Source organism: Heterocephalus glaber, unplaced genomic scaffold (assembly GCF_053883595.1).
Source record: "Heterocephalus glaber isolate CG9 unplaced genomic scaffold, H.glaber_assembly_v1.0 deba00001577, whole genome shotgun sequence".
NCBI classification, from domain to species: domain Eukaryota; kingdom Metazoa; phylum Chordata; class Mammalia; order Rodentia; family Bathyergidae; genus Heterocephalus; species Heterocephalus glaber.
The window spans coordinates 28,248,532-28,272,516 of NW_028258358.1; the positions used below are offsets into that span (position 1 = coordinate 28,248,532).

At 37.0% G+C, this 23,985-nt stretch overlaps 1 protein-coding gene across 5 annotated transcripts in view; it reads left to right on the forward strand.

Moving 5' to 3' along the window:
- The window catches only part of Gpc6 (glypican 6), a 1,085,538-nt gene that overhangs the window by 393,076 nt on the left and 668,477 nt on the right, over window positions 1-23,985 (forward strand). The window lies entirely within an intron of this gene.

Here is a 23,985-nt window from a genome sequence, read left to right on the forward strand (position 1 = left end):
TACTGTGTTACTGTCATCTTTTGTATATAGGCATTCAATAAAGTACATGAGATGTTCTGCATTCTATTAGAAAATCGGCTTTGGGTTAGATGGTTTCACCCCAGAGTATGCTATTGGTAAGGGTTCTGATCATGTTTAAGGTAGACTAGGCTAAGCTATGATGTTCAGAAAGCTGAATGCAGTTTTGATTTATATTTTCAACTTCCTGTAGGTATAGAGGACATATTTCCATGTTAAATCAAGGAGCATTGATTGGTACATTATACCACTGAATTGCACTGCCTCATGGCTCTCCACTGAAGTAAGCACTTTTTTCTATTGATACGTAAGTGGGAGATCTATGAAGACTGCCCATTGCCCAGCCAGGCATTGGACCTATCACTATGAAGTTCTGATGTTCTATTTTCCCATTTAAACTTCATTTGATCCCTCAGAAAGACTGAAGAGCTATAACAACAAACATCTCAAACATTGACTCCTCATTTATTAGTCAAGAAGAACATGATATGCATTGTAAGTAAAAAATGACTCAGAAAGTGAAAACTTTCCGATATAAAAGATACTTATGAATTGGGAAAGTTGGAAGGAATCTCTAGGTTTGTGAAGAGACTTGCAATTTGTATAATCATTTAAGATACATTTATATCTAATACATGCAGGTTTTCCTTGAAAGTATAACCAGAAAAAAAAGGTTTTCTCTAGCACTTGATTGTCCCCTCCCCCATCCAGAGGGATTCAGTCAGCGAAAATGTGAAAAAGAAATAATATCGACCAGAGTTCCTTCAGTACGTACATGCTGAGCTTAGAGCTCTGGTCTTTTTCTCTTGTTTATTACTTAATCTTTACAAATAAAGAGTAAGACACTTGCGTATGTATTAAGCAGAGCCTGTCTGGAGAATGCAGTAGTACTGAATAGTTACCAGGTTTTCAGTGTGGATTGAATGAATGGATGGATGAGCTTCAACCCCACTGTATGGAAGATCTAACTTATGCCAAATACCATAAAGGTAGTTCAGGCACCATTGAATGAAGTAATATTCATCCCTCAGTTTTTGACTCCCAAGAAAAGATTTAAATCATTGCATTAATACAAAATAAAGGTTCATTACTTCAGCACTCTGAAATAGCAATAACTATGAATTTTCCTAACCAACCTCTTAATTTTCCAGTTTGTATAGGACTCTTCTCCCAGTAGCATCTTTCATTAAATGCTACTCTTTAACCCAAACAGGTGTTCCCTGGCTTATGATGAGGTTATATCCTGATAAACCCATCACAAATTGAAAATATCATGTGGAAAATTCATCGACTACAGCTAACCTCCAGAATATCCTGGCTTAACAACAGAGTTCACTGTAGAGGGTTGGTTGGTTGGTTTCTCTTTGATCCTACTGCTGACTGGGAGCTGTGGCTCTCTGCCACTGCCTGATTTCACAAGAGAGTCTCTTACCATATAGTTCTAGTCCTGGAAAGTTCAAAATTTAAAACTCGAAGTATCATTTCTACAAAATGGCTGTTGCCTTTGCATCACCATGAAGTTGGGCCTTGTAAATTGAACATCTTAAGTTAGCTAGTTAAGCATCTAGCAAAGTACTGCATCTGGCAACCATTTAAAAGTGATACCTGTTGTAATGGTTATGATAATGATGGTTTCTTAAATGGAGTATATTTGACTCATATGAAAACATAGTCTTTGTAATTATCTCAATGTTTATATTGTCTTTTAAAACCAAATTAGAAATGAAACATTTCTCTCACAGTAAAATCAGTCTGTCAGCATTAGATCAGTTAAAAGAATATAAACCATGAACAGTAGTCATATTATGAATCACTTTCAAGGGGACTCTGACCCAGTAAAAAGCAACACAACATTGTGGTTTATTCTGTCTGCTGACATTTAACTCTGTAAATTTAACTGTGAAAATCTGACTTAAATTATTGATACTTACTTCTTTAAATTTATAATAATATAACTTCCTTTTGAATAGATTAGAAATATGAAATAATGTAATCACAATATTCAAAGCAACCCTTTTGAAGCAGAACTTTATTTTGTAAAAAAGTGAATAAACAGTTCACATGTGTTCACATGTATTCAGTAGTGCCCCACAAACCCCTGCCTTGGTTTCTATTTTATGGTTATATCAAGAATAAAAAAGAGGCTAGGAGATATTTTTGGTCAAAATAGAGTATTTATTATGGTATATGCCAAGGACACATTCATAAGTCCATGTCTTAAACTTTAGAATCTCTGAATGTGACTCTATTTGGAAAACAAGTTTGGAAATTGTAATTAAGAATGTTGAGATGAAATCATGCTGGGTTGTCCAGCTGATGATTAAATCCAATGACAAATGTCCTTATAAAAGACAGAAAAAGAGAAGCAGCATACAAAAAGAGAAAGCCACCTGAAGGCAGAAGCTAAGGAATTAAGTTGATGTAGCCACAGACAGGGAACACCTGGGGCTCCCACACAAGGGCAGAGGCATAGATGGATTGTGCCCTGAGCATACAGAGGGACCACAGCCTTTCTGGTACCTTGGTCTTAGAGGCCTGACTTCCCAAACAGTGAGGAGGATAGCTCTTTGCTGTCTTAATATGCCAAGTTTGTGGTAATTTGCTATGGAATGTCTAGGAATCTAATATAGTTGATAAAAATAGAGTATTTGGAAACTCGTAGAAACATGTAGTGGAACTCAACCCAAGATCAAGGTGACAGTATGAAAAGGATCCTTTATCTTCCTTATTTAAATGAGAGTCCTACATTTTGAAAGCATACGATCTTGACTAACTTTAAGATTATTAGATGCTAACCCCAAGTTGAGCCCTGCCATGTGTCATGATCTTGTAGCCAACTATTGTCTAAAAAAAAATCACTTTTTTTGTTTTGCTTTTTTAATAAACAAGGATACTGAGGCCAAGAGAGACCACAGAACACAAATGTTCCTTGCATATGAATGCAAATGGACATCAAGGTAGCTTGTTCTGAGGCCAACATGACAGGGACCCATTTTACTTCATGAAAAGAAGAAGCAATATGTGATATTTCAGTGGACAGAGAAGGAATTAATGAGGCAAAACCATGTGGTATCTTCTCCACATGTGATGTGGAAAATTCTCTACTTTGGGAGAAACAGAAAATCCAAATTAAAAATTCATAATTTTAAAAATAATAGTAGCTTCCCTTTGTATGTGTGTGTGTGTGTGTGTGTGTGTATACACAGTCTGAAAAACAAAGGAAAGAACACAGAAGCAGTAGCCAACTGTATGTCAACTCCTCTGATATCTGTGTGTGTGAGGAATTGTGAAGATAGGCATTCAACACATCCATGAACGTAGCTATTTAGATGATCCTGGTGTCTATTAAATTGCTGCTGAGAAGGGGGCTGTGGTGCTCGGGGCCCAGGGCCCAGTGAGTGGACCTAGTCCAGTGGTCACAGGGCGTTGCTCTGTGGAAGCTCAGTATAGCTCAGGCCTGTGGCATGGACAGGAGTTGGCTAAGTGAGGACCATGAAAGGACAGTTCCTAAGATCCAAGAAAGAAGACGACCCATCAAGGGAGCACTGAAAGTGGAAGTTAACATTTTAGCTGGAAAAGCAGCTATGGTATTGTTTATCCCAATCTATGAAGATTGAAGTAGCATTGAAGGCTCTAAGTGAAAAAACAAAACTAAACAAAACCCCACACACATCGATTCTTTTATTTAGAGATGGATACACATGTTAATTCACACTAAGAGTTGCCTGCCTACTTAAAGATTTTTAGCAACCTATTTGCTGGGTAAGCTATTTTTAATTTCAAAGAGGAAGAGTTGTGGTTGCCTGATTTGTTGTTAACAGCTTCAGTAGTTTAGCACTCTCTTATAGTTCAAAAAATGAGAGTAAATTGGAAATGGAGCTAACAGGTGATCCATTAAGGACCTGAGTGCAGTTAAGTCTTCCTTTGGGATGGATACTTTTACAGCCAATAAACTTAGCCTTACTAGCTCTTAGTCAGTTTGCTTGCCAATAGCAAACCCTGTAGTGTGACAGAGAGAAACTCAGTAGAGTCACTCCTCTTAGGTTCCCATGGTCAATACTGATGAAATAAAAGCTTCCTAAAGAGACATGAGTGGGACTCAAGAAGTTAATGAGATGACTGCTATGTTTGACATGTTATTGATTTCTGAACATTTTTAAAATCACCACCTATAATGAATGTTTGCCACTGAATGGTTTTAAAATTAGTGTTCAAAAGTACTAATTGTCTGGTTCAATAGTGTATATATGTCCAGAGGGTGTATTTTTCATTTAAGTCCAAACTGATTGACTGAAAGGTCATACAAATTATGTCTGGGACTGAGAATGATATTTTCCAGTACAAAATAGATTAGGGCAGCTAAAATGAAAGAACAGTGTTAATAGTATGAAAAGTGTTTGATGGGAAGCTGAGGCAAGAGAATCTCAAATTTGAGTCTTGCCTGGGGAAATTGGTGAGACACTGTCTGAAAATTTTAAAATAATTAAAATTAAAAAGAAGGCTGAAGATGTAACTTAGTAGGAAGGCCCTGAGTTCATTCCCCAGTATTGGAAAAAGCAAGCAGAGTATTTGAATGTTAATATTTAAAAGTATTGTGATTTGGGGGAAGTATCCCCAAATGTAATAAAAGGTTCAAAATTCTGTGTCTCACTCAGTAATGATTTTATAATTGGTGATTCATTAGTAGAGTAAATCATCGTACGGGTAACCTTTCAAAGAACTAAGTGCACTTAAAAGACCAAAACCTTTATTACTGCAGCAGTTGTTACCAGATGATTATGAAGTCAGGTTTGGTTTGTTGTGTTTTGTTGTTTTGTTTTGTTGCATTTCTGGGGATTGGACCCAGATCCTCACATATGGTAGGAAAGTCGTCTACCACTGAGCTACATCCCCAGCTCTCATAAAATCACTTTTTAAATGACCTTATTTTACATTTCATGAGACTCTCACACCGGAAGTGTTCAGAAACAGTTCCCTTTTTCTCTAAGTTTAAAGTGCAAAACCATCTGCCTAAGCATCTTTGCTGTCATCTTTCCTTTCCATTTATTTCCTCGCTGTTGCCAAAGCCCAGGGTCTTTTTAAAGCCATGTGCTTAAAGTCTTTCAGTGGTTTCTCATTACCGACAGCAGTATTTGCCAAAGCATGTTGCATGAACAACTAGGTGAGCCTGTGGCAACTGGCATCATTTTAAAGGAATTTTTGCAATCATATGTATGTATGTGACAAGCTGGGTTCAATGCAAACAAAAGGTTATCTTTCTGGTGTGTTTCTCAAAACCTTGAGTAGACATTGTTGACCAGAATTATTTAGGCCTGGAAGCTTTTTTATACCTCCTCAGAAAATCTCCTCGGATTCCAAGGAATTCCCGTGTTATCGCAAACAATGGCCTGATTAATACGGTCTGTGATTCCAAACACGAAACACCATTCCTTCAAAATTTGATCCCTGCCTTTTGGTTGAATTTCATATACCAGTGTTCTACATTGAGATTCTGGATTTTAATTATTAAAAAACCAAAGCAAATGTATGAGATGCTGTTTTGCTCTTTCCTCCCTTTGGATTATATCTGCTTTGCTCAGTTACTGCCTGCATAGATGAATCACCACAAGGAGACCCCGCATTCCTTGTTTCTCTGTGTCCCTAACCCCAAATAGCCCATGGTACCCAGACCTTGCCTCTCACCATGGTCATTATCAAACTGGCTGGCATCTCATTCATGGTGGGTCTTTCCTATGAAAAGTCCCCGCATCCTTTAGTTAGGAGCCTCTTTCATTTTCTTTGCTAGAATTCTGCCTAGTGCAGTGGTGGTGCTCAAACAATAGCTGTGGAAATGGTGAGGGAAGGGAGAAAAGGTTGAGTGACGCATTCAGATGAGATTGCTTCCTGTAATGCCAGTGTCAATGCATTGATCAAGGAACTCAATCCAAAGCTCCTCATAAAGAAATCCAGCAAAATACTCTGATTAGTTTAATCAATTTGTTTAATTTATCATTTGATCGATTTAATAATTCTCATAAGGAGCTTTTAGGCATATATTTTGAGGGGAATAATAGGAAGAAGCAACATAAAGAAAAATTGCTAAAGACTATTTTTTGCATTGAGCTGTGGGATTGCGTTCTTGATGTTTGTATTTTAAAGCAGTTGATGGTGTGTGGGTCCATTTCAGCAGCTATATATGAGCTTTGCAATGCCCTCCAAATACATTCTAGCTAATATTTGGATATAAATATTGAGTCTGTAGCATCTGTGGTGGCTTTTTTAGGAGTCCAAGAAACATCAGAAGTGATTTCACCATGGATATTAGTTATCTGGCCTGTGCTGGCAAAGCTGCTATTCAGTTAGGCAAGCGAGTCAGTTCACTGCGAGACAAATTAAAGTATGTTTTTGTGATGATATGGAGGAAAAGAAAGTAAAATAAGGAGAGTAAAAATTGGATTTTTTCCTCTCAAATATGTGTAGGCTTCCCTGCGTTGCCTACTTCTTTTTATATGGCACATTAAATTAGGAAATAAAAATTGAATTGAACCTCTTTCAAATAGAGTATTCTCAGTGTCTGATATATAAAAAAATCAGATATCTATATAAAATCAAATGTATGTATAGGAAGAGTGTTTCTCAACGGTGGTAAAGTAATATATCAGATACTAACATAAGTTAATGCATTTTAGTAAAAATAAATCATACAGAAGCGAGTTTAGTACTGCTTCTGCTAAAATGTTGATCCTGAAATATTTTCAGTAATATAAATTTCTAAGAACTCTTCTCTCTCCCCTCCTTCTCTCTCTCAGAATTCTTCTTTTCTTGTAGATGTATAATAATTTTACATATCTTATGGGGTTAAGTAACATTTTATATATATAATATAAAATGATCAGGTCAGAGTGATAAGGATTTTTGTCTCTTTAAACCTTTATTTTTGTATAGAAACTTAGAAATCTTTTCTTCTAGTCCTTTATAAATTACCTAATACGTTACTGTGTACTACATCATTCTACTGTTCTGAACATTAGAACATTAGAACCCTCCTAATTCTGTTTCCTATCATTACCCACCCTCCCTTTATCACAGCTCCTCCCTAACTACCCTTCTCAACCTCTGGGACCCTGTTGTACTCCAGTAGAGGTCTTTGTTATGTCTTTGAATTCTGGTCCCAAAAAGAAGTATCTGGAAAAAGGAGAACATTCTACTATTCATTTTTTTAAAGAAATAACCCTAGAAAATGAGAAATTATTTTTGAAAATCAAGTGTAGAAACATTTTACAGAAAATAAACACCAAGATGCAGAGCATGGACTGAAGGGTCTGGTGGTTCTGAGGAGCAGGACAGCAATTAGACCAGGAAACCATGGATGCAACATACAGAAAGGAGGCAGGGGCAGCTCCACGGGTGGGTCCACTCTGCGGTGGAGGTCACAGTCCAGTTATCTAAGTGAAAATGCAACCAGATGGGCTGGGAATGTAGCTCAGTGGTTCTGCCGCCTGCCTGGCAAGCACAAGGTCCCAAGTTCGATCCCCGGCACTAAAAATAAAAGCAAGCAGAGGCAGAGAGTTTGGAGTTGTAGGTCATTTTTCTGCTAAACTGTGGTCAGTTATCTCATGAAATCACTTTGTTCCTAGCTTTTTAACTTGATGAAGGATGCAAGAAAGGATTTCAGAGGACACATTCATATTTCTTTTGAAATTTAACTTTGCTTTACCCCCAGACCAAAGAATGAATTAACAGCCATTTAAAAACTCTTCCATCTACATACCTCCATTTTCTTTAGTCTACCTCAAGGAAAAGTGAATTTCCTTTAAATTCGTAGTATATTTTTGTATTTTAAACTTCAAGTGTAGTAGTTGTGGTCATACAAGGGAATATAGTCCTAATGTTATCTATAAACAGTATGAAAAGACAGAAGAAAACACTTTAGAGTTGCTTCTGACTTTTTCCAAGTGACATGTATTTGGCCTTTAACCTTTATTTTTATGAGAACTTTGTTTCCCCTCCAACATGGGTGCAGTTTGATCACACCATGAACCTGGCACTAGTGGAGTACGCTGCATCCCAAGCAGTGTTACGTGTGAGCATTTCTAAGGAAGCATTTGCTGTTAGAGGTTGCATTTTTATTTCTTCCAGGTACATCCAGTGTTTAATCTAGGAGGAGAGGGTTTGTTGTGAAGATGAACTTAAGGGACAGAGTCTGGCCGTGTGAAGCCAGAGTGAATCATGGACAGTGAAAGTAGCAACACTCGGTGTCACCCCTCAGTCAGGATTTAGGTTATTGGATGCAGCTTGGTAGGAGGTAGCTTTCTCTTTCATTTAGTAAACACCAATTTGGAGAATAAAGATCACCTTTAAACTATGTCATCTTAAGATTTCTGTAATAGGATTTGTCTCACAGAGGTCCTTTATCAAAGTTTTCCTCTTGAGTCTGTATTTTATCATATACTGTATCTTAAATAAATTGGTTCTTATCAATTGTGTCCAGCCTAATTTTATTTCCTATCTTTGGATGTAGTTTTTGTTAAGTATATTAAACATGATGGAATGAGCAATCAAATAAATATGGTTCCTTCTTATCTGGTGCTTATTAAGTACAGACCATGCTGGTTGGAAGTATGAAGAGGTTTATGGGACACTAAATTGAAACCATCTTGGTAAAAATACATTTGAAAGGAGTAACGAAGGCATGTGTCCTTTCATTTCCCATTCCGACTGTCAGCAGAAATTGGAGGCTACGCTCTTCCTTTCTGTTTGATTATTCTATTATCGACAGAGTGAGGAGTGTTGGAGACATACATGCTGATTTAGTGTTGTGCTGATGAAACCATTCAGGTTGTGTGATGTGTCATTTTTCACCGCTGCCTTATCAAGGTGTTTCAGCTGTGCCCGAACCAGCCTTGGTAATTGCTTTAGTTGCTTGTGGCAAAGTTATGTCAATGTCAGTCCCTAAATGACTTTTGACTGCTTCATGTCAGATGTTCTCTCCAAAGAAAGACAGGGTAGGGCAGTTTTTATACCGCAACATGCGTGTCAATTCGAAATTTAAGTAGACATGTTCATTTTTAACCCCTCTCCAGTCAAGCCTTAACACAAATGCTTAGAAATGTATGTTTTAAAATGAAGAGAAACAGATTCATGGTGAGTTCAAGTGTAATTTCTTATTGAAAGTGTACCTTTCTCATTGAAAGTTTTCCTTCCTTGGTCATCAGTACTCCTGAGATACCTGTTGACCTAGATTGGATAGATTGATTTAGATAGATAAATATGGCGTTCTAGATCAAGAGCACAGAAAGAGCCAGAGCTGGGAAGCCTGGAGAGGTAGAATGAATGTAGAATGGACTGTCTTGGAGAGTTGACAGAGAGGAAGGCAGAGCCTAAGGGAAATTAGGAGAGAGGCAGGTGGTTTGCAGAAGTTTTAGTAGACCCATAGAAGTTTCTGCTGAATCTATTTAGTAAAGCTAAGGTTGTTCCTTAGAGTGTATTTTGCTTTGTTAATGGATAAATGATATCTATACTGAAAAGAAGAAAGATGTAAGGAAAGGAGGTCCAGATAACCTGTTTTGATATTTTAGGCAAGAGGTGCTGAAGCTCTAAATGAACTGATGATCTTAGTAATTTCAAAATAGAAAATGAGACAAAGACTTAAAAGGGAAGTAAATTATATGTGCTAAGCTGTTGGATAATACTTGCCCTTTCATGCCTGTCTCTCACACTTATGTGATGCAAATTTGTTATCTTTATTTTTGTAGGGTACAGGTAACCCTGCTGGGAATAGTCTCTAGGTAATGGTGGACATTGGTGAATGTAAAATATATTCTTTGCCATTTATAATTGGACTAGGAGCCAAAACAGTGATTAGTTATTTATGACGATTACTGACTAAAAAAGATCATAGTTTATCTATGATGCATCTTAGAGTTGGTAATGATACATAGTAATTATTCAAGTGTTCTCCAGATAACTGAAGCCATCAACATTCTGGGAACTGGACAACGTTAGTTTAGCATTGAAAAAATCAGTTCAAACTAAACTATGCTTCAACTATCTACAGAGAAAAGCTCACCAGTGGTATAGATCTAGAGGGACAGAAGGCAGAGGGACAGAAGGCCACGTGAATAACTTTTACTGTCTCAAGTGGAATCTGCAATTAATTAAAGGCCACATGCCTGGTAATAAGAGTAAAACAATGAAATAAGGGTATAATAATCTACAGATTATAAAACTTTGGTGCCCAGGACAAGTAATTTCTGGGAGTTAGATGATTTCTATAAAACATGTCAACTTGTTAAGCAGTCCTTAAATTGTAGAAGGCTCAATGAATAGAATAGATTATGTTGATATAGCCAAATGCATTTGATAACACTTCAATTAAACTTAATTTTTATATTTTGTTGGATTATTTATTTATGTCAATCACAAATTTAAAACAAATTTGTAAAAGGGAAAGCTTTCCCAACTCTGCTTCAAAATCACCCAGTTAGTATGGTAACTCTGATACTGCTTTCAGAACAGGTACTATTTTCTGTATCTTTAATTTTTTATATATGAACAAATGTGAAAAGTATATCCATATTTTGGGTGTCTCCCTTTTTCTGATTTTACATAACTGATTTACATACTCTTTCATTACTTCTTTTTGTTTTAACATCATAGTGGCTCCTATAGAACTTTACTTACCAGCACTTGAAGCAACTTAACGTTTGTTCACACACAGTATTCCATTCCATATTATAGCCTTTTTTCCCAATCCAGTACTTATGCAGACTTGGTTATGTCCAGTGTTTTTTCTTATAAACAATCCACTATTTATCCTACTGCTGTAGGATAAACGCCAAATCCATTTCTAGTGGTAACACTTGCTATATTCCTTAAGTCATCTTAGTATGTTTGACTCTAACCTCATTATAGCATTTGACTGAAAGTCATATGTTCTTAGGCTAGAATTTGTACCAAGGTATCATCTGATGCAACTTACACCAGATAATTGTCCATTATGAAGTAGAAATTGCTCTGGCGGCAGAGCTAAGCAGCTCTTTGCTCTTAAAGATCTCCTGATCATCCTGTCGTGTGATCTGTAATTGACCAAATCCTTCACACTCACCTACAATCCTTTAAAAAATTCTAATACTATGTCATACTAATGTGCTTTTAGTTGCACATGGTGAGCACTCCACACACCAGATTAAAGCTGGCAGAGTTCAGAGGAGTGGTTCCCTGTACATTTTTGGAAACTTTCTGAACTGCTGAACATGTCAAAACCAATCAGGGGTGCCAGACATGGGTCCATCCTGAAATCCTCTTCCTTTTGCTTCCGTAAGAACGGAATTCGCTGCACCGATTTCAGTGTGTGCACCTCTGTCCTGCTGTCTGATTCTTGGTTCATTCAGGCAGCTACATTAGCCCTCAGACCTGGCAAAGTCTGTGTTCTCCTTCAAAGCTCCATTCTGATTTGCAGGTTTGATTAATAGGAAATATGTGATGTATATTTTAATTTGATAAAATTCAGAAGCACATTCTGTGTGCAATGTTTCATGGCATCCAGATAGAGTGGGTAGGATCTATACAAATAGATATTAATAAGAAGAATTTGAAAATGTTCTTTATTATGCAGCTCCCTTTTGTTAAATGGGGCCAGGAGAAAATGCCCCTTTAGTGGTAGATAAATGCTTGATTCAGACTAGTGACCTGTGGGCCAGTGATGGGGAATTGAGAAGCTTAAATCCATTGAGAGAAATGATAGTCAGTAGACCATGAAGTGATAGCCACTGTTAGGCTGATTTATTAGCAGCTGAATGTAGCTAAATGTGCACAATTCTGAAAGAGCAGAAAATGTGCTACTGAGCTCATATCTAGACATGCCAAAAACAGTGAGCATTGATTTTTAGAATGATGCAACTATGTTGTTTGTTCATGTGGGTTTCAACTTGGATTTTCCCCATGGGTCATCTTGTTATCTAGGCATATTGGTGTCTATGCTAACAGATAGAAAAAATTTTATACACCTTATCATAGTACCATGATTTCATCGCTAAAAGCATGTCCAGGCAGAGACCCCTCTTTCTAAATATTTGACATTTCCTTTACCTCAGTAGTGTGTTATGTGACCAGGAATGGCAGTCACACGGATGGTGGTTTATTAGTTACAGAGATACTGAGATGTCATTGGGTTTAATACATTATACTACATATTATAAGTAAATGATACATATTATAAGTAAGTACAAGTAATGTATTAAATTACAAGTAAATTAAAGTACATACAAGTAGTACGATTTGGTCAGACAGTGTCCTCAAGGATATAATCACTAAGATAACTATTTTAAGAGACTGAAATGTGATTTGTGGCTATAGAGTAGACATTTCAAGGAATGGAGTGTAGCTTCAAATGCCAAATCAGGATAAGTGTCATGAAAAGATATGGCCACTGATGGGCCCTAGAAGTGGGAATGGTATGTGGATGTGAAAAGTGTGAACAAGAGGCTGTGACAGATTGAATTACATCCTTTAAAATTCATATGAAGTCATAATCTCCAGTACTGAGAATGGGACCTGGTCCATATATAATGTCTTTGTAGGGTTAACCCAGTTAAAATGAGGCCGTTAAGGTGAGCCCTAATTCATTTTGTCTGTGTTCCTATAAAAAGGGAATGAGCACACTGAAGCACACATAGATGATGTGAAGAGACATAGGGAGAAGATGTCTGTCCACAAACTAGAGAGAGAGGCCTGGAACCAACCTTCCTTGAAAGTGACCAACTCTGCTGACCCCTTGATTTTGCCCTGTGGGCTCCTGAATAGTGTGACAATACATTCCTCTTGTTCATGGCAGACCTTGTGAACTGATAGAGAGACACTCCGATCCAAAGAATCAGAGTACCAGAGTCAAGGAAGTCTGGTAGAGTTACGGGAGTTTGTCTAGAAGGGAGAAATAGATGTGACTGAAAGGGGAATTGAATGAGATTGGGGTGAGTCTTTCAAGACAATGCCACTGACCACAGAGCACAGTCTCAAATCACTAGTTACAGATGGCGGTGATGATGCTTGTTTGGTCTACTATTGTCGAGGAGGGGCCTGCTCTCAACTGAAGGTGACTGATCTAGAACTTTGCTAGGTGTCCCACATCTTATCCCATTGCAAAAAGGACTGAGCAGATCAATATCTCCAGACATTTGTTATTTATTCATGGGTACTCTATATGGAAAATTCACTATGAGCAACAGGGAGACTTTAAACCTTTTTGATTTGTGATGTGACTTGTGAGAGCTGTACTTGAGGGTGATTGGATGGATAGGAAAGGTGCCAGACTGGGCAAAACACTGGGAAGAGTTTGCAGTAATCCAGGTTAAAAACACAAAGATTGTGAATTACAGCACCGGAATAGTAAGGGCAAAGGGATGTGGCTATGTCTTATCTTTCATAATGTTTGTATTTTCTTTCATGACTGTTGAGGTGTTTTTTTAGAAGAGAATTTAGAACGAGATGGTAGAGATCGAATGTAACTCATCTTCTTTATGATATTGCAGTATTGTAATTCCAGAAGCAGATTTCATAAAAGTAAATTTAGTTATAGCTATTCCAATGGATATTTGACAATGTATAGAATTATATGAATAGACACAGCATATTTTGCAAGTTTGGTACTTTTGCTATTAGGAAAATATGTATTTACTTCTGATATGTAATTTAATTGCAGAACCTGGGATTTTTGTGTACCGGTCTGTGAATATTTGTCAAACTGATTAAGAAAGATGTGGGGAGGGCTGTCGATAAAAACTGAAGGCAATAATATGCAGAAATCAATTTGAATGTCTTGTGGTATTAAATAAAACTTCATTACATTATGTGACTGAGGAAACTAAATTCATATATCTTTATGTTTACATAGAGTGGTAAAACATATTTGTGAAATCGATGAGAAATTGATATTTAGTTATTTATCATGGCAATTTCAATGCTTCCTTAGGGGGTTTTAAAGAAAGCAATCCATCTTAAATGTATCTCATGGGGCAAGAAATGTTCAACCTATGAGATAATATTTGAAATTACAGAGAAGTTCTAAATTTGCTTGAGCTTTTACTATCACACTGCTTTGTGCTGCTAACCAGATTCTTTTATTGCCTTTATCCGTTGATATACGCTATAGGTTTCATTGATTTTTAGCTGTATCTCTAGAAGAGACATTTTTCTATTTTCTTTGACTTTAATTTTTAGTATCCTTTTTTGACAGCCACTTAATTGTATTGATTTTTTTTTTGAGGTCAGTTACAATTTAGAGAGCAATTCAGTATATTTTGTTTAGAAAATAGCATTGGCTTATACCTAGCAATATTCTGAAAAGTCTAGCTACAAATCCTGCTAATTCACTAAACAGACTACTGGAATAATGCGCAGGCAGTAGTGAAAGGATTATTTCAAACTCATTGCCTTGAGAGGTTTTCTCTGAAAACAGACTCTGAAAATGAGAATATACTTGGATCTAATTTATGAGGCAGTGTCTTCAGGAGCAGAATCCAAGGAGGAAGTGGAGGAACAAGTGTGCAGAAAGAAGAGATACAGTAAAAATGAGCGATTCTTTTCATTGGTTCTTTCAAGCTCAAATGGCCTTTGCAGCCTTGAGGGGACTGAACTTTCAGCGTGCACATTAACTACTCATTGGACATGACTACTCTTAAGGGAGGCGCCTGGCTTTGAATGCCTGACTGCATTCCCAGGAGCTGGGACGATCAAGTACTTTAGTATGAAGGGCAGAGTGTAATGGCTTTCCACAGTGTCCATTACCCTCAGAGTTATGTATATCTAAATTAGTTTATAAAGTGTGTTGAATTTCAGGTGTAAAATATTCCTTAATTTTTGAAATATTTGGTAGACATCTGGATTTATTATAATCTGCAAGTTGATATATTAGTTATGGTTCTCTAGAGGAACAGAAGCAACAGAAAATATATGCATAATTAAAGGGATTTCTTGGGTAGGTTTACAGGATCAGAGGCAGAAGAGTCCAGAGGGTCATCTGCAGGGTCAGAGGCAGGAGAAACCACAGTGGCTGTCCACATGCCAGAGAGCTAGAAGGTCCAATAGCACTTAGCTCCAACAGACGGAAGCCACAAAACAATGGGATAAATGAGGAAGACCCCATAGAAGGGTAGAGGCCTGGAAGCTGACAGTAGAGCACAGGTAGGAGTCTGCTTTGGAAGGCTACAGGAAGTGCAGATGGACGTCCAAAGGTAAAGGCAAAGACTGGATCTCTTCCAAAAGGGGAACCTTCTCTCCTTTTCCTTTTTATTTTGCCCATGCCACAAGCCTGTTGGGTGATGCTACCCCTTGGGGTGCTTGCCTGCCTGTCCATCATCCACAGGTACATCCACTACTGTGCTAATCTGCTAGGTGTTTCTTAAACCAAGTGGACATATAACCATGATCACATTGCATTTAAAATAAAATAAAATAAAATAAAATAAAACATATTTAGACAATAAGAGGAAAAGGAGTAGCCTAGAGATTAACTTCTTAATTTCAAACTAAAACATCACATTTAACATTTTTTAATCTGTCCTGAGCAGTATGTCAGAATTATTATCAGTACAGTTCAGTTCTTGAGCTGTTTACCGAGAGGAAGATCTCCTGTTTTGTTCCTTTCCAACAGTAAAAACATCAGTTGTTAAGTAAACGAAGCAAATCATATCATACCGATTTTTTGTATTTCCATTTTAATATTAAGCATATAACTTTGCTTTTCAAAATTAGTTTTGCATATAGTTTCCTTAGTAACTTCTCTCATGATGCTGAATTTATATTTAGGAGTATGAATATTCTGTAAGGATGTGTCACTTTAACTAGGACTTCACTTTTATTTAAGAATCATACTTAATGTGTTTTGCGTCTAATGTATCCATCTTTACGAAATATTGCTAGTGTCCTGATAGAGCGTTAGACTGAAGGCCCAAGTTCTGTCCCTATGTTTACTTTAAATTCTATTCTTAATTCCTTGAACTTGTACTTGAAGTGTTAGTGTTCCTGCTTACATTTATCCTGGAAGTACTACTTATATTTTTGTACATATATTAAATATATGTAAGTAATCTGTATATTCCTTTTGAATAAAATGGTGCCTTCTTAGTAGGAGAATGTTTTTATACATGTTAAAACTCAGTAACTATTGTTGCAGTGTTGAATTTGATTGGGATTTTGTTTTAGTTTGGACTGTTACAACAAAGTACCATACACTGGGGGGCTTGTTAACAACACAAATGTACTTCTCACAGTTCTGGAAGCTGAAAGTCCAAGCAGAGGTGCCAGTGTGTTGGGATTTTGCTGAGATCCATCTTCTAAGTTGCAAATTGCTAGGTTCTTACTATAGCCTCATGAGAGTGACAGCAGAAAAAGCTTTTTTGCTGTACTTACAAGGGCACTGTATCCATTCATGAGTACTCACCAGGCATGACCTTCTCCAATTCTGATCTCCTCACAAAGCCTCCACCTCCACCCCCAGCCCAACACCATCACATGGTGAGTAGATTTTCAACCTTAGAATTGGAGGAGGGCACAAGAATGCAGTCCATAATAGTTTGGTTACTTCCAACTTTTCTACTCCCGGTTTTCCATCTTGAAGTTTTTTCATATGTTATATGACTTTAATGAATTTTTAAAAAGTGCTAAAATGGATGGCATTTTTAGAAGACTGAGATGACGTGCTGAAGATGGTAGGGAAGAAAGGAATAACACCTAGTTTCTTGACCTCTCTGAGCCTTTTTGAGCAAGGGGCCCCAACTCTGGTCATTGCAGAAGGTTAGCTGCCCTTGAGCCAGCAAAGCCTCATCTGTATTTGCAGGGGCTCCTCATCCATGAAACTGCTCTTGAGCTCAGCACTCCGTCACATCACCACTGGCTTTAGATTCCCGTACGAGCTTGAACCCTACTGTGAAGCCCTTATGTCCGGGATCTAGGTTTCATTTTCCTTTCAATCATCTGGAAACCATCCATCCTTCTCTACTTTCCCTCCCATGACATTGGTCCCTGGTGCCTAAAAGATAGGAAACTGCTACTCTACCAGCCTTTGTTTTCTTCATTTCTGCACCTCCGCTTAGAACAGTGCCAGGCAATTGGTTGGCACTTACTAAATATAAAATTATTTAAAGTAATTTTTAAAAATATATAATGAAATATTTTAAGTATTAAAATTGACATTTAAATGTTTAATCAGTTTGTCAGTCTGGAAATACCAAATATGCCTCAAGTTAAGAAGGTCGTAGATGGGCCAGGGATTTAGCTCAGTGGTACTGCTCCCTGCCTTTCAAGCACAAGGTCCCGAGTTTGATCCCCAGTACCAAAAAAAAAAAAAAAAGAAGGTCATAGATATTTTTTTTCTACATGTAAAGAAAAGTATATTATGAAATATTTCATCATTTTCTCTATTCAGAAAGTAGCTATAAAATGATAGACTTTTCTCAAATGTAAAAATCATCCGTTAATCTTAAAAATGCATCATATGATTGATGGTACACAGTAAGTGCTTTGGCACTGACATAGAAAGATTTCAAGATGCCTTATTTACAAGGGTTAGAGTGAACTATTTTCATTGCAAAAGTTTATTTTCCCTTACGTTTCACACCACTTGTACATTAGTTTTGGAAATTGTCTTGGGTAGACAGCACCAACATCCTCCAGCACTCAGATGTGTGTGGTAGGACTGAGCCTCAAAGCTTTGAGTGCTCCAGCAGCTTTGATGCCCAGGACACCTGAAACCCCTAGGGTCCAAGCTTGCCCTCATGGGTCATGCCCACTGCAGCCTGTCTCTGATCTAGATGCTTCTGGTCTTGCACAGTGCATCCATAGCACTGTTTCATATGACTGCTCAGAGACCATTTCTATGTTGGTCTTACCATGGAGTGCAGGTTTGTTTGGGGGTTGTTTTTTTTTTTGGTATTTTAAATTTTGCTTTGACACTGTGGAGCACAAAATAGCAAAGAACGTATGAGCTTAAAACTTGCCATTTAAAATTAATTACAAAACACCTCATTTAACATTATAAACACGTTACTCTGTTTCGTGTTCTGAAATTTTATTTTGAGATGTAGGTGGTCCTCTTTCACTTAGCATAATTGGTTAGACTCAAGTACTGATGAGTCTGGAGTCACTAGTTCATTGTCTGTAAAGGAAAATTAGCTTCCCATATTTAAAAATCCAGACGTAGCCTTTCCCTTCTTCTTTGACATCTTGCAGTTAGTAGCTCTCTAAAATGTATGAAAAATATTTTCTCAGGCACTCCTTTTTGAGTTTCACAACAATCCAGAATAAAAGGTTAAAAAGTATTTTCACTTCTGTCCTCATTCGATAGATGAGGAAATTAATGCCTAATAGGATCAATTTACATAGCACAGCCTGAAATTTACTAGTCCAGGTTCTCTGATTTTAAATCCTCTTCTCTTTCTCTTCCGTTAGTCTATACACTGTCCCCCAAACTGCAATCTGATGTTCAAGAGACTTCATCCTGGAAGTGCTTGATATTAACCATCCAACTTGGATAGCTATCTGATAACTGGGTGTGTTTCTGTGTCATCTCTTACTCTATAAGAGCACAGCTTTTGTACTCCTATGATTTTGTTTATGCCATATCACTTTAGCAGCACAATATCTCTCTGAGGGAAGTAGTCAGGATTAAGAATCCAACTTCTTATAAAGCTAATGAATAGTGATTACATCAGCATACTGAATAAAATTAGAAACCTGCCTTTTTAACATTTAAACTTATTTTAACTGATACAGAAGCATGCCCATCTTAATATCTAAATGATGTAGCACTTACTGGACTGTGGTAAACATTAAAATGAAAAAAGACTGTTGGGTTGGCCAGCTCTCATCCTGGCTCTATCTTTGGCTGGCTAGAGCTGAAGGGCACTGGCTCTCTCGATGCGTCCATGAGAAGAAGCTTGGGAACCCACCTTTGGCTTTCTTCTCTCTTGTGAACCTCAACAATGACAGTCTTTTGGGGGCAAAAGTTTCAGAGGATATTATAGGCAGGTGATAGCCTTCATGAAGCTGCAGGAAGGGAAATGGTCTTAACGAAAAAGGAGGGCATGTGTGGAAGTTGATGAGGAAGAATATTTAGTTTCCTGCTACCATTTACTGCAGAGAAAGTTTTTAGTTTGTCAAAATTGTAGACCAATTCTCTTTTTTAACTTTTCCTAGGAAATGTTAATCCTGTATATCTAAAAATTACGGTTTTTTAAAAGTGTTTGATGAGAATAAGGATGCATAGGATACAGTAGGTGCTGAACAGCTAGAAGAAAGAACTAAGTCCAACAAGAAAGCAAGGAAGGAGGCCAGAAAGGAGCAACTGGTGAGAGAAGTATAAGTGAGTGAACTTTATTGGTACTTTGAAAGCATTCTGTCACTTCATTGTTATAAAAGCCAATGTTTTTGGTAGTTTCTCAGAAAATTAAACAAAAAATTAACATATATGACCCAGCAACTCTACTTCTAGCTATATTACACAAAGAATTAAAAACACATACTGTATACGCATAACAGTATCATTCACAAGAGACAGAGGTGAAAACATCCCAAATTCCCATCAACAGATGAATGAACAAAATATGATAAATTTGCATGAAAGAATGTTATGGAGCCATAAAAAGGAATACATTTCTGACAATATGCTATAATTTAGGTGATCTTAAAAACACTATATTAAATGAATTAAGTGAGGCATAAATGAATAAATATTGTGTGATTCCACTTATATCACCTGCAATGGGAAAATTCATGAAGACGTAGTAGTGATAGTTACACAGTATTGTGAGTATAGCCAGTAACACTAATGTGTACACTTGAAATGATTAATATGGTAACTTTTATGTATTTTATATTTCACTATATATACTTTTTAAACTACATAGTGAGGTCTGCTTGTTCTCCATTGCACAGTATAAGTGACCTGCCCAGGGAATGTAGCTTCTCTGTGTTTCTGCTCTACAATCAGCTGTTGTTTCAAACCTTAGTTTCATTCCAAGGGTTTATATTTTCTCCAGTGTTTTTCCTAAAACTAACCTTGCTCAATGAAAACACTGAATTCGCTGGTTGCTATTTCATAGCAACCATGGTGATTTTAGGAAGGAAGAAATTCAAATTAAAATACTGTTTTGAAACAAACAGCTTTGCTGAAAGGCGTTACTAAAAATAATTCAAATTTTCTTTAAGCGATTAAGTATCATGTGCCAGGTCTCAGACACTCTTTCCATTGTCAGGGTACTTGCAGCCTAGTTGTGAAACAGAGCTTATTTGTAACAAATGATTAACTTTTAAATAAATTCCAAAAGTTACCTAAAGAAAGCCCTATATCAGTACAAAACAAGGAGCACCAGACGTATTAAGAGTGATTGAAGATGTTTTGGTAGGAGAAAGGGTACACAAAGTCAGATTTGAGAGATGTATGGTGTTGCAGCAGTGAAGTAACACAGGCGGGTATTCCAGTTCAGAGAGACAGAACAGGCAGAGGCCAGGTCAGATATGTGTGTAGTGCATTGGGAAATGGTGTACAGCCCTCTCTCTGCCATTTCTTCTCCCTATCCAGGTCACAGCTGAAAGCGTAAGTCATAGTGCTGCTTTTCCTGCAATACTTAACATATTTGTTTTCTGATCTTATCTAAAGATTTCCCCAGTTCCTTAATTCACACTTGCCCTGCATATATGCCTTTCATTTTAATACCCTACATTTTTGGAAGCAAAAAGGATATTGGTTAGAAGTACATTTAAATAAATGCAGTTTTGATTTGTTCAATCTGTGAGTGCTGACATTCCAGCCTAAGCAGACCTCATAAGTAGTAAAAATGGCATTTATTAAATTGCCATAGTATTTCTGCTGTATGACAGCTACTGATCTTATGTATTAAATACTGTGGAGATCTTACATCTCTGTTGGTCATAATTCCTGTTTTTGATACTAGACATTTTCCATAGAATTATTCATAAATTAATGTTTTGCTGTCACTAAGAAAGACCAAAGCAGCCTTATTGTGTGGTATTACTGTGCGTCTGATTTTACAGGACTGTGTATACTTTGTAATGATTCTCTGTTTTATTTTTTTTCCTTAGATTCTTTTATTGGTACATTTTAGGTATACAATGCATTTACATTTATCATTGGGTACTTGTGCCTTTACATGATATATCTTGGTTCTTATTTTTCCCCATTTCCTGCCCTCCCTTCACCCCCTTCACTCTTCCCTATTTACAAAGACTTTGTTTCCATTTTTTCCTTTCCCTTCTTTCCTTTCCCTTACCCCTCCCATTTCCTGTACCCCTTTGGACCTTTTCTTCCTATTTCACATTATGAATTACTCATTTTAATCATTATTTACACCTTCAGTTTCTCACACTAGAGAAACTATTTGGTATTTACACATGTGTATCCTATTTATTTCACTTAAGAGTATGGCCTCAATATGCATTCATTTAGCTATAAATGTCTGTAGTGTCTCCTTTTTTTTTTAAAATTCTTTTATTGGAACATTGTAGGTATACAACACAATTACATTTCTCATTGGGAATTGTACCTTTATATAATGCATCTTGGTTCTTATTTTTTCCCCATTCCTAGCCCTCCCTTCATGCCCTCCACTCTTCGCTATTTACAAAGACTTTATTTCCATTTTTTCCATTTCTCATCATTTTTTCCTTTCCCTTCTTTCCTTTCCCCTGCCCCTCCCAGTACCCCTACCCCTTTGCACCTTTTCTTCCTATTTTACATTATCGATTATAGGGAGGACTGGAGGGGTTGAAGGGAGGGCTGGGCAAGGGTGAAAAATAAGAACCAAGAGAGACTATGTAAAGGTGCAAATTTCCAATGATGAATGTCATTATATTGTATACCTAAAATGTACCAGTTATTAGAATGAGTAATCGATAATGTGTCTCCTTTTTTATGGCTGACTAGTACTCCCTTTTATTAAAAAAAACACATCTTCTTTATCCAGTTTCCAGTTGGCACTTGGACTGTTTCCAAGGTTTTGCTATTACAAACTGTGCTGCTATAAACATGGGTGCACATATATCTCTGTGGTGTGATTCTTTTAGTTCTTTGGGGAAGATACCCAGCAGGGGAATAGCTGCGTCAAATGGGACCTCTAGTCCTAGTTCTTTGAGGTATCTCCACACTGATTTCCACAGTGGTTGCACCAGCCTGTCATGATTCCCTGAAGCTAATTTGGTTGTAAAGGAGATAGGCTCTTCCTAGTAAGGGTGCTCCAATTCTGCCTATTAACTGGAATAATTAGAAGTATCTGTCTGCTAGTTCACTGCCCTTTCTACAATGGCTCTTATGTTTTAGTTATTGATCCAAACAGACATTAAATGGCAGGACATCATACATTTTCCTCTTGAATCTATGAAACTTACATTGGCATTTGATTTGTTCTGTCAGTGGTAGCTTCTTTTCAGATTTGTTTTCCGGGTCATTATTTAAAGTTTACAAATTTAAAGTCACAAAATCTGATATAATGAAGGTCTGATATAGGATCTTAGCTTCTAGGCAGCATTCAATGTTAAAACATAGAGATAAACTCAGAAATTATTCTGACCTCAGTCTTAGGTGCTATTGAGTATTTACATTGTATTTGTAGTGTACAGCACCCCAGCATCATCTTTCTGTCATAGTGGGAATCAAATCCTTGACCCTCCTGGCTCCTAGGCAGGTGAGGTGTTACCTAAGCTGGTCTCAAACATGTAATTCTCCTGCTGTACTATCATGAGCAGGTGAGGTGCAGCCATGCACTGCTGCACCCCGCTTTTATGTCTTTACTTTTGCCAGTGAAGATGCTAAGTCTTCAGATCTTCAAGTGACACTGCCACCCTAGGAGTGATTCGGAGCTAACACCAAGTCTCCAAGTGTTTCCTTTTTTGCTTTATAACTCGCTGTCAGGGCCGACAATTTGCTAAAAAGTATTGATTTTACATACATTTTTCTTTATAGTACATTGGATATCATGTATCGGTTCTAACATAATGTTTTTTTGTGATGTGATTAGGACTGGAAAAATCTAACATTTATCTACTTTGACAAGAAAATATTCTCTTTGGCTTGTTGCAGGTGTTGTAATGATGATTGAACTTTGACTTAATATATTGGAAAAGTTGGGTTTTCTATTCTTTTAACTCACCTTTGACTGTATAAAACAGGAAGAAGAATTAAATTTTTGGGGTAGTGTGAGATGCTGGTAGAGCATGAATTTCCCATAGCCTCTGGTGTGGATCTGATCATTTAATAGACCTAGGTAATAATGAGAGTAGGAAAAAGTTTATTTTTTTAAATGAATAACTGCTGTGGGTGTTAGATAACCCTAAGAAGACGAGGTGGATTTAAAGGAGTGAAAGAGGACTACTTACGGATTTCTTGCGGAAAGTTCAGAACCACGGACAGCTCCTCGACAGCCAGAAAGCTGGCGACCTGAACAAAATGAAAATATCCTGGAATCTATTTGTGTATTTATTTTTTCTTGCCTTGACTAGAATTAGTTTTTACTAAAAAGTTTTTCCCTTTTTTAATTGTTGGCATGCCTCGTATAGGATCAGGAAACCACTCGTATTTCCCCCAGAACATTCATTCTTTCCTAAGTCCACTGTTTGCTTTCACCATGAGCACACTATTCAGGAAGCCATGGGAAAGAGCAGGTAGAATACCATTTTTTGTGTTAAACTCACTTATTTTGCCTCTTCTTTTTCAAAGTGTGGACAAGATCTCAACCTAGGATAGTAGCCAATTTTTCCTCAGTGACACTGAAATTCTCACAGTTTTGGTGAAGTGGTTATTTTATTTTACTTTTTTTCCTGTTGGAAGCATTTTATTTTACACTAATTATTACAAGTAATTTTTTAAACACTAGATTTCTTTTTATAATTTTGTTGTTCCTTGATCAGTGCTCTCTATGCTGGTGTGCCTAAATTCAAGTTTTATCTTTTGTTTTGTTTTGGGTTTTTTTGGTACCATGG